The sequence below is a fragment of the Sitophilus oryzae genome, unplaced genomic scaffold (assembly GCF_002938485.1).
Source record: "Sitophilus oryzae breed Bouriz unplaced genomic scaffold, Soryzae_2.0 scaffold_178_pilon_pilon, whole genome shotgun sequence".
Lineage (NCBI taxonomy): Eukaryota > Metazoa > Arthropoda > Insecta > Coleoptera > Curculionidae > Sitophilus > Sitophilus oryzae.
The window spans coordinates 967,459-980,345 of NW_022146490.1; the positions used below are offsets into that span (position 1 = coordinate 967,459).

The 12,887-nt window shown below is 32.7% G+C and overlaps 1 non-coding gene across 1 annotated transcript; it reads left to right on the forward strand.

The window, feature by feature from the left end:
- The first annotated feature begins 4,532 nt into the window (after window positions 1–4,532).
- Window positions 4,533–4,605, forward strand: Trnam-cau. Its single transcript has one exon. It is a non-coding gene; the product is annotated as a tRNA-Met (tRNA).
- Window positions 4,606–12,887: the final 8,282 nt, after the last annotated feature.

Below are 12,887 nucleotides of genomic sequence, written 5' to 3' on the forward strand. Positions count from 1 at the left end.
AAGAGACCTTTTTTACGTAGAAACTTCGTAATTTTATACAGGTACGGACGAAAAATTATTACTCTTCAAACCAGTTAAAAATATGTAGGTGGCGCCCTCTACAAGTATATATTAGTTATATTGACATCAAAGTCAAACTTCTTATGTCAAAAAACTCCCAGACACCAATTTTCATCCAAATGTATTGAGATTACTTCATAAATTATTTGGAAAAAATCGAAATAAAAATGAAATGTCTACACCCTGTATCTCCGGAACTATATAAGCATTTTAGGACATACATTTATACGAACTTTTTTACTTATTTTTATCTGCAGAATATGCTGCCGAAGTTTCCGGAATACAGTTGGGACGACCCTGTATACTCCATATTAAATGCCTATTCTATGTCCTTAAAGTATATACTTCCTTTTTGAAACAGTAATGTCTATTCTATTTCTTGCTTTTCTACAACCTTACTACAAAAAATAATACTTTCTATTATTTTTTCGGATATAATTAGACTTGCAAAAACTTATTTTTCCTCTTTTCGGCAACTCCGAAAATGCACTGTCGAAATCTCTTCTATCTTTCCCGATTCGACATTACCGCATAGTCACGTTCTTATTTTATCCTCTAAACTGCCTTCCCTCATAGAACCTCGGCCTGGCAGCGGCAGCATTCAGACCCAAAAGAAAGCATGGAAAATTTGCATGACAAAAAGCCAAAGCTAGATGCGGAGAATGGCAGCGCGAGCAAAGTCCGTAATGGGAGAGCAAAAAAAATGATGGAGTAGAGTTATAGTTAGAGGAAGTATTACTTTATTAGGATTTTTTACATAGCTACAGGGTTGAGTTTGAAGGGAAGAGATAAATAGGAGTTCATGTTAGAAAAAGATTATACCGGGTGTTGCATCGTCGAGCGGGACATAGGAAATCCCATGTAAATTTTAATGGGGTCAATTATTGGCTTCCCTAATTATTTTAGAGAATAATTCTATTCAGGTTTATTGAAAAGCACTAAAACCCACATTCAAAAGAATAACTTTAGATATTTTTGATTAGCCCGTTTACGAGTTATCGCCGATTTCTTTTTTAATATTTCTCCTTTCTTATGGCCCTGTATTTACTTATGAGCACCAGTCAAGGTAAAAGATAACTGTCAAATGAAGTTGTCATCATTTAATCAGTTGGACATTAAAAACTCATACCTACAACGAAAATATTAGCCATGAATTACACTACCGAAGAAAAAGTATTGATGATTAAATGGTATTATCAAGGAAAGTTAGTTAGTTATCAGAAGGTGTCGGACATGTTTACTGCTCTGTATCCGAATAGACCGATACCTGGAAAATCTACAATCGCAAGGAATATCCAGAGATTTGAGACCAAAGGTACCCTAATAAATAACTGCAGATGTGAAGCAAGGCAGGAACAAAGAGAAGATGCAAGAAATGACACCGACTTGGAAGTTTTATTGTGCGTGGAAGAGAACGATGGAAAGATCAGCACAAGGAAACTTGAGGATGAAATAGGAATAGATCACACTACAGCGTTTCGAGTTTTGAAACGAAATAAATACTATTCCTTTAAATATGAAAAGCACCAAGAGCTACGAGATGGGGACGAAATACGGCGGCAGGCGTTTTGTTTTGATATGATGGAAAGAGCAAACACGGATAGGGAATTTTTAAAAAACATATGTTTCACTGAATGCCCGTTTACCTTAAATAATGAACCCAATATTCAAAATTATCGATATTGGAACAAAGAAAACCAACACAGGTTTGTCGAAACCAGGACGCAATATCCACAGAAAGTAAATGTTTGGGCAGGGATATTCGGACAATATTATCGGGCCATTATTTCTTACGCGAAATTTAAATGCAGAATATTATTTGGAACTACTCGAAAATCATATTTTACCTGCTTTACATGATGCCGCTAGGGAAAATCAGGAAGTTTGGTACCAAATGGATGGATGGCTGCCCGGTACATAGTACCCTGGCTGTTCGGGAATATTTAGACAATAGTGTTAACGGAAACGTTATTGGCCTAATCATACAGTAAATTAGCCAGCAAGGTCTCCTGATATTTCGCCAAATGATTTCTTTCTCTGGGGCCATTTAAAAAACAGGATATACAAGGATAAAAAATACCCAAATCTAGACGAGTTAAAAAATGCTATTTCTGCCGAATGCAATAGAATTTCAGTTTACCAACTAGCGAATGTAAGAAGAGAATTTTATGATCGCCTGGTTATTGTCTAGCAGTCGATGGAGGAATATTAGAACATCTTCTTAAATCCTAAATTTCTAACAATTTAATAGTACCTAAATTAATAAGTTATTGAATATTGTAATAATACTATAATTAACCTTGTAATTGATTACTTTATTTTACTTTAAGTCATATTAATTTGTATTTAATAAATATATCTTTTTAAGATTTCCGATGTAGGAATGAGTTTTCAATAATAATAAAGCTCTAAATAGGTAAATTTCTAACCTAATAAATCTTTTACCTTGACTGGTGCTCATAAGTAAATACAGGGCCATAAGAAAGGAGAAATATTTAAAAAGAAATCGGCGATAACTCGTAAACGAGCTAATCAAAAATATCTAAAGTTATTCTTTTGAATGTGGGTTTTAGTGATCTTCAATAAACCTAAATAGAATTATTCTCTAAAATAATTAGGGAAGCCAATAAAATTGACCCCATTAAAATTTACATGGGATTTCCTATGTCCCGTCCGATGATGCAACACCCGGTATATTATAGTCCAGTAAATGAAGGTTGAAACCACTACTTAATTCATTGATCGGGACTTTTCATGGGGATTGTGTAGCTTTTGGGGAGTAGCTTGGCCAAAAAATCAGTTTTTTCGCAAATATCTGCGAAAATATGCAATTTACATTGTTCTTCCTGGTATAAAAAATGAAGCTTAGGTAAATACCTACAAAAATGGACTTTATCATTTTTACGTAGAATTAGTAGTTTTCGAGATATTCCGCCTCAAAGATTCCTGAATTTGTTGATCCCTGAATCTTTGAATTGATCCCTGAAAATAACAGGGCTAAAATTTAATATTTTTTGATAATTCAAAGTTCATTTAAAAGGTACAATCAACAGCCATACCATATTTTGAAATTTGTTTGAATTGTGTCATATTTTATGATAATAAAAAATAACCGAGCAAACCTATCATACTTACACTAATAATAGCTTATTTGTCAATATTTTTTTAACAGTTGTTCTTAGACTCTCTTTAAGTAACTAAGAAAGTTTAAAGTATTTGTTTAATTACATTTTAATAAAAAAAACAACTATTCGTGGGTGTTTTTTTTCCGCTTTTTTGGGATTTCCGGAAAGTATCGTAAACAAAAAAAATGCATAATTACGAATAGTCGAATTGGTTTCTTTTTACGAACAACTTTACAAAAAAAGTGTCAGGATCATTTTTTAGTTAAGGACCCATCAATCTTCCAATTGATCATGAAAATCATCTATATGCCATATTTTGGTCAATATTGCCGAAAAACACGTTCTTTGACCCTTTAGAGCCGTTTTAGGACCTTTTTTTAGAAGATAATAACCTAAGCTTCATTTTTTGTTCCAGGAAAAATTTTGTAAATTGCATATTTTGACAGATATTTGCGAGAAACTGATTTTTAGACCATTTGGCAGCTTTTTTTCCGCTAAAACTACTCCCTAAAAGTACACAATCCACCTAAAAAGCCTTGATCGACGAATTTTAGCAAGACTTGGGTCTTTCCGTGTCTTATTTACTGGACTAACATTCGACATAATCTATTTGTTCTTTATTTTACCTGTAAAGACATTTGATCCATTAGTTAATTAATTTTAACTAATTTTATTTCAATCTGTATTTTTTTTTCTAAAATTATTCTTTAAATTTTCTTCTAGATCCAGTTTCCGGTCCTAACTTTTAATCTCCTAATTTAAAAATGAGTCTTCTAAAAACTGGGCTGAAATCGAGTTAAAGTTTGGACAGGAAAAATATTTTTCTAATTTTACATAAAACCTAAAATCTTACTCTGTTAAAAATTATAGAAACATTTTTAACCCATGATTTTAACACAAATACTCTATATTTCACTTTAGTTCTACTAAAAATTACATATTTAAGTTTAAATTATTTTAAAAAGAATAAAAAAAAATAATTTCTTATTGCCATCTATTGAACAATCTTTAAAACTGTATTTTCTTGCGCCATCTGCTGGTTAGTAGCTGTAACTTCGCTATTGATCCCCAGAACAGGAATCTTCTCAGCCACGTATTGAAGGAAACTGCTCTATTGATTTAGACGCTGGGTTTGTGTAGTTTACGAGAGATGGCGCAGCAAACTGTAAACAGAAAATAGAGATTATTTCCTTTTAATAAAAGATTTTACTAATAATTAAATACTGTTACAGTTATCAGTGATCCGAATCTAAATAAATGGTAATAAAAGCATTCTATATTTGATTAATATACTTTCAGTTTTTATCATCAAATTTTATATAGCTGGTTTGACCCTAATTTCACCAGGCCTCGGTAGCGCAGTAGGCAGCGCGTAAGTCTCATAATCTTAAGGTCGTGAGTTCGATCCTCACCCGGGGCATTACTTTTTTATTTTAAAATAAAATTAAAATAATTATTTTTTTTATATAAAAAAACACGCTAGTTGAATAATACCTTTTTTTACTATTTTTAATAAAATAATATTACTACATTTCAATGGCTTCTGAAGAAAAAAGGTTTTCTATTGAAAATTGGAAAAAAAAACTGTTAAAAACAGTTTCTCTGTTCATTTTAATAACAGACACTGTAAATTCAGTAAAAATAAAAAGGAAAATTGCCCTTTTAGCGTATTTACTCGTCTGTAAGTTGGTACTCGGTTTTTGTATCGTGGCACAAAATAAAAAGATGAAATTTTTAATTTATCTTATTTTCTCTGATGTTTCCCTTTTTCTTTAAGGGGCGGGCACTTTTTGCTTCGGGGTATTGTTTGATTTTAATGAGAAAAATCATTTAAAAAAGGCACAAACCATAATTTCGTTCTTTTCTTTTGTGTTTCATTTTCTTTTTTGAGTTCTAAACACATTAATGTCCAGATGGAGTTATATTAAAATTGAGACAAAGGGAAAAAATGTAGATAATTATTTTTACCAGATTTGTGTAATATTTCTTTAAATATTAACAGTAATTCTAGAAGTTTTATTCTTTTTGTTGTGCTATTAATTTGAAGGCTACATGATATAGTAATTAAAATACAATACAATCGAAAAAAAGGCGTCCAAGTGACGGCTGGGGATTCACAGACGGGAAATCACTAAGACGGTCTAAAGTATTTACAGTGAAAAAAAAATTTCAAACGTTACAAAAGTATTAATTTTTGCGACGTGATTAAGAATACAGGGTGTCCCAGAAATAAGAGCAAGTATTAGAGTTATTTTACTTTGAAAATTTCAAAAAAAAAATGATTTTTTGTTAAAACTTTGAGAACCACTGGATCTTCTCTTGATTTTCTTTCTTGTAAATTTAATGTACTACCTATGTTGCCATATTATGATACCAAGAAATTATGACTTTTAACTAAAAACTAAAAAAATTTCCAAAATTTTTTTCAAAAAAATCCGAATTTTCAAAAAAAAAATTCGCGAAAAATCCTCATAGGCGTGTTTCTGGGGTTGAACTATACTACCAGTTAAAATACCTGCATTTATTTCTGGGACACCCTGTATAAAGAATAATCCAAGGGCCGCGCCGGTTGCAAAAACATGCAAGAGTTTTCTGAAGGCTCATATTTTCAATATCGATTGCATTTTAGTGTTAGAAAGCTTATTTAAAATAGAAATACTCAATACATGTCATTATTAGAAAAAATAAACATGTTCAGTAGATAGTTATTTGACTGAAATGATAAATTTGGGAACTTTTTATTTTTTTAAATTAATCATACATTTTTTTTAGAAAAAATGATGATAAAACAATGAAATTTCTACACCCTGTATCTCCGAAACTAAGCATTTTAGGACATATATTTATACGGCTTTTTTTACTTATTTTTATCTACAAAATATGCTGCCGAAGTTTCCGGAATACAGTTCGGACCACCCTGTATATCGATATTCATCAATAATTTCACACAATTCGGAGTCAAAATGACTTTTTGTGCCTCATTTGTAATGTCAAACGTACAGCCTCGTCATAAAAAGTATAATTTTTACTCCTAATAAAACGAATATATCCCGTATGATCGAGAAAAAACGGTGTCAGCGATGGCTATGGAATGAAGATCGCTGTCATTTTATATGTAAATTTATATGGGAGATGTCATTGATGTTCATTTACCAAGCCAACTGGAAACCGTTTTTTTTTTCGATCATTCGGTACTATTGTTGATACATTATGGTGTCTCACATGAATTTTATTTTTCTGCAATTCTTCCTTTCAATTAAATTATAAAAATAAAACAAAAAGTTTTTCAAAAGAAAATAAAAACATAGTTTTTCCAAAGACGTAAAAAAATTTCCATATAATTTCAGAGGAAAAAAGGGTAACTAGGTAAGCGAAAACGGAAAAATAAAAGAAGATGAAAAAAGTCCGAACCTTACAAACATAATTCCATTATAATTTGCGAATAAAGGCTTTTGTGTCAAAATAAATTTCCAGCATTCTGGCTTTCCTTTGGTCGGCTCGCGCGACGGCCGTCTGGATGATTAAAATCAACTCCGCTGGCCCCCATTTCCTGGATTTTTCCAGCAAGATTCAAACAGGGTTGGGGACGTAATAAATTAGAAAAATATTATACAAGTTTCCACGGTAATAAATAGATTTTTATAGATAACTCTTTTAGATTCCATTGCAGTTTCTTGAAATTTTCAACGATATACGATATTTCGTCAGGGATGTGTTTGTAGCAAATTAAAAATTTACTGCGCTATTTATGACAGATTTTTCAAAATCAGTTCAACTTAACAAGTTTCTTCAGAGTTGACTTCGGAGAAAAATGACAATTTACTACATAATTTGTGACGGTAATAAATATATTTTTTTAAAATTAATTGCAAGCAACGAGGAGGTTTTATCTTCTTTTAACATTTCGTATAGTAAACTAACAATTTACTACACAATTTCTGACGGTAATAAATATTTTTATGAACTCAAAACTGTTTTTGAAATCTTACCATTATATATTTATTTCAAATTTTTCTTTTCATTGTCTAAAACGGTTTGGGAAGAGGGTTTATGGCGCTCTTCAATGCTTTTCTATTTATTATTATACAGGGTGTCAAAAAAATCTTGCTTTGGTGGGTGATTATACACATAAAAATTAACAAAAAGTTTCTATGAACATATGGTCTAAAATGCTCCCTGAAAAAGTTACAGCCCTCAAGAGGTTAAATAAAAATAATATACAGGGTGGTCCGAACTGTATTCCGGAAACTTCGGCAGCATAAAAATAAATAAAAAAGTTCGTATAAATGTATGTCCTAAAATGATTATTCTTGGAGATACAGGGTGTAGAAGTTTCGTTTTTATTTCGATTTTTTTCCAAATAATGTTTGAAGTAATGTTAATATTTGGATAAAAATTGGTGTCTGGGAGTTTTTTGATATGAAAAATTTGATTTTGATATCAATATGTCTCCTACTTGTAGAGAGCGCCACCTACATATTTTTTTAACTGGTTTGAAGAGTAATAACTTTTCGTTCGTACCTGTATAAAACTACTGAGTAAAAAAAAATACATTTACAAAGTTTTTTATGTAAAAAACGTCTTTTGTTAAAAATCGCTACGAGTAATGGTTCTCGAGATATTTGAAATCTAAATTATCAACATCGTTAACATCATTGACATAAATTAAACATGTAGACTAGTTATTAGACTGAAATCATAAATTTGAAATATTTTTCTGCCAAAAGTTCAACAGAAACTGTTTTATCATAATTTTTTCGCAGAAAACTTTATGATTATTTAAAAAAAAATTCCCAAATTTATTATTTCAGTCTATAAGTAATAACTTACTATCTACTCAAAGCCAGATAGGTTTCTAGAATTCCCTCCTGCTCTGATTTTAATTTTCAACAAGAAGTATTTCTTTACAGAGATCACCCTTTCAGGAACCTTACCAAGTGTTACTGTTTTCCAATACATCTCTATACCCGACTAATCTCTTTATAAAACTTTTTATCCACACAGTCTCAACTTCTAATCAGCTATAATACGACTGGACTCTAATCTCTCAGAGATTCTGATGGGACAATGGGTTTCTATTATTTCACCCTCTGTGTATAGCCAAGGGCGGAGGGCTGCGTATGTGTGCGCGATACGTGAGAAACTTTAATGTGCTTCCTATACTTATCGAAAGGGGATGAAAAGAAAATTGAAATCGATATGCGATTCTTGTAGGAACTTTATCAATATGTCTTTTGGCCAATTTAGAGGCTATTTCCGACAATATTTTTCTTGTGGGGTGTGCTTTCAGTAAAAAGTTGTTAGATTAAAAAACATCTATCAGATAGTCTTAATAAGGGTGGGTCAAGTTCGACGCTTTTAAATGGAAACACCCTTTTTTATAGGATTTTTAAGTATTTATAAGTATTTCTAATTCTTGTCGATCTAGTCGCTAAGTACTTCTAATTCTTGCCTAGATTATACGGGCAATTTAAAAATAAGAATCTTCATTCTTCAGCAAAGATATCCATAGCCTTGTTTATATAGGCACTAAGTCCGGCGGCTTCGACGGCCAACAGCTGGGATCTTGATTAGCTGTTCAATTATTCTTCAAATTGGCTGCAAAAATTTGCTGATATCTTCAGCGTTCTGAGGCGCTGCCTCGTCTTGCTGGAAAAATATGTTTTCGAGTTCCCTTAGGGACAGACCATCAATAAGGGATCCAAAGCCTACTAGTTAAAAGTGGCGAACTTTTAAAAATTCTGTATTTCGAAGGGGATTATAACACAATATGAAGTGTGCAATATTTTTGCAAAGGTATTTTTAAGTTCTTTTCAGTTAATTAAAACTATACAGGGTGTTCTAAATAAAAAATCAATTTTTCTGTTGATAACTATTAAATTATTAATTTTAAAAAATTATACTTAAACCATTAAACTCTACGTAAAAAGGTGCTTTGGAAAGGTTTTCATAGAAATACAAAATTTTCCATAGCAAAAAAGTTACAGCGATTTGTTAAAAATGCACATTTTTGAAAAACACCCAGTAACTCCGAAACGGTAACAGATATCGATGTGTGGTTTTCACCATCATGTTTTTGATGTAAATTGAGCTCCAGACACCGATATTAGTTTTCGTCTATCTCCTATAGAAAAGGGTGTTTCCATTTAAAAGCGTCGAATTTGACCCACCCTGCACAATTAGTTTTTGATTTTCTAAAAAGTAACGACAAGAAAAAATAAATTTGATTTTCAGAAAAATCCGTTTTTTTAAAAAAAAACTTAGCAATAAATTTTTTAAACCTTTTTTGATGGCATCTTGGTGAACAACCTTAAGCACAACTTTGCCACCCTGTACTGGTACACCGAATTTGTAGCACGTTGTATACATAAAGATATGTAAGATAACTCAATACATCTTTTGCCTTCTACTATAGGTAAACAAAATGCACTTTTGCAATAACCTCAATATTCTTCATAACAAAGTGTAACATAAGCAAGCGTTCTGACACCTTTCATCAAGATACATTAATTTCCCATTCTCTAGAAATTACCAACTGTTAAAAGCCCATCATTCAACGCGTCTATTTTAAAGTGATAAATATTTTACCGCCATATTTATCTAACCGCACGTCGAACACGGCTGAAAGGGAGGGAAAAAAGAAGAAAAATAGACCTTTTTAAAATTTTAGACGGTTTTTTAAAAACGTGTAAAGTGTTTCCGATGAAAAATGCCCCCTTAAATGTGTTTGCAATTATATATTTCACCCCAACTGGGGTGGAAAAAAATATATACCTACAGAGCGGTTGAAATTGGAGACTTTAGAGTGATAAATCACTATCGGTAGGGGTATTTTTTATCGTCTATGGTATATATGTTCTCAAAAACCAATGTACCAACGAGTCAGACAACATTTCGACAGACGACATCCAAATTTGACAAGAAAGACCGGTTCGCTGTAGATTAAAATGACAGACACAACTGTCATTGTCATGGATCATCTCGTTTGACAGATTATAGTTTTGGTATTGAATAAAATGACTAAGTAAGGAGCATATCAACGAAATGATGGCGATGAAGTATTGATATGCCTCACTCGGTGTTCTAATTATATTTAAAACATATTAAAATATACATTAGAGTAGACTCAATAATTTGTTGTTTTGGATTTACGTTGAGCCAAAAAAATGTTATTAGTTATCAAACTTCTTAAAGAAATACATTTCAAATAAAAATAAATAAGTGATACATCGACAATGACTTTTGTTTCTGTCGATTTGATTTATAGGTATATTAAATATACTGTCATTCTTTGGATTGACGTCTGTCGAAATCTTCCTTAACTCATCGAACAAATTTTACCATAATGATAGGTACATAAAGTCAACCGTTTAGGCACAAAATCCCTTGAAATTTTACAATTTTGCGTAAAGTATGATATATATGAATATGTATGTAATATATGATACATATAATCGATTTTCCGAAATCAAATGTCGATTAGTGTTTACTAAAACTAGTTTCAGTTTAGTTTCTTCAATTTTGTCATGAAACAGCGGCGTATCATTAATTCGCTTATTAATTTATGAATAATTAATTGTCGTGCTGCACAGCATTCATTGATCAGGTTCAGCATTGGTCTGGTTGTACCAAAGATGCCGAAGAATTGGGTTGAAAGAAAACAAAGACAGACATTACTCCAGTCACAACGTTGAAAGATCCAGCTCCAAAATCCCTATTGGCATTTTTATCCTGTAAATGCAAAACCAATAACTATGGTAAAGTCTGCGGATGCAGAAAAGCAGGATTAAAATGTTCAATGATTTGTGCATACTGCAATGGAAAATCCTGTGACAACGTCACTGAAGTGTCACTCGACGAATCCGATGAAGAAGAGTTGGACTTGCCTGTAAATATTCCTCTGGTGGCTGAAGATGAAGAGTAGGATGTATTGAGAGACCACCCTGATGAGCCCAGCACAGCAGACACGATCGACTTTGACATCAATGAGCCAGATTCGTCGGGCTTGTGCAAATAAGTTGCAGATAAGTGTTTAATTTCTCTAGTGGAGAGGCCTCCGTTAAATGAACGTTACTTTACCTCTTGGGTGGTGTGGAAACAAGTACACATTTTTAGTAATTAAAATTAATTATTCATAAATTAATGAGCGAATTAATTATAAGCCACTGTTTTATAACAAAACTGGTGAAACTAAACTAAAACTAGTTTTAGTGAACCCTAATCGACATTTGATTTCGAAAAATCGACTATTACATAATATATCACATTTTACGCAAAATTGTAAAATTTCCAGGAATATTGTGTCTAAACGGTTGACTTTAACGAAAATTTTCATAACACATTTTTTATAGGAAATTTTATTCTCTTTAATTTTGCTCTCTTCAAATTTTTACAAAAAACGCATAGTTTTCGAGATATTTACAAAATACCGATTTTGGACGCCATCTTGGCAACATGGCGGCGCCGGCGGCAAGTCTGGAAATGTGCATTTTATGGATTTTAGTTAGGGACCCCAAAACCTATAAACCTGCAGAGTTGCAAAACTTCCGGACTTTTTTCCAAGCAAAAATCCCCAATGACTGAACTACTACTACTACTACTACTACTACTACTACTACTACTACTGCCATTACTCGGCGGGATTTAGCAGCTTTTGCAGCTAGCTTTTCCAAGGACTGATATGTTTGAAATATGTTGGTACCATTTGACACTTAACAGTTGTCTAAGGTGTCTCTGTTACAACTTGTTTAATACTTTCGTGTGCCGGCGGTACGGCACCCAGGTTTCGCTTCCATATAACATGGTGGGGATTATGATTGCTCGGTACACTGCAAGTTTTGTTTTTGTGCTCAAATCATGATTGTAAACCAACACTGTCTTTTAATCAATGTAGTGAGTACTATCTAGTAATCTATAACTAGTGATGAGCAAATGCAATACCAAGACTCCCCAGGGCTGGACTTGGACTTGGACTGGGTATAACGCAATTCCCTAGCCACGACACTACAGCCTTGGACTAGACAATAAGATGCTCTTTAGAACCCAGCTAAAATGCTAGAGGGGATTCCTCCTAGCACTGGACTAGGAGCTTCCCCACCATCAACATGTTCTCGCATCTCCACACTCAATCTCCAGACTTCCATATAACATGGTGGGGATTATGATTGCTCGGTACACTGCAAGTTTCGTTTTTGTGCTCAATTCATGATTGTACAAAACCTTGTCAGAATGCTCTTAAGGCGCTGCTAATTCTGTGCTGAATTTCAGAGTCGATATTTACCTTTTTTGAAATCACACTGCCAAGGTAATTAAGTTCCGCTATACATATTCCAATAGTTCACCTCCGATTTTTACAGCACTGTTATGATTTTCCGGGGGAGTGCACATGATTTTAGTTTTATCATAGGCCATTGACAAAGAGTAAAGAAATAGACACAAAGAGACAAAAGAATGATTCCTAAACATATATATATAAAAGGAGGATTTAAATAAATCTAATATATTTTTATTTATACTTGCCATAACACCCCCGAATTCCCCGTAACGAACCCGCTTAATATCTAAACGGTCTTCTTTTATTCAGATTTCAATTTGCCATCTCTCTCACTCTGCGAAACCGTCCCCCTTGCGATGTTCCCTTAGGGACGGCGGGGACGATACGTCGTATTATTTGGGCCATAATGGATTCCAGTCGGCCAATTT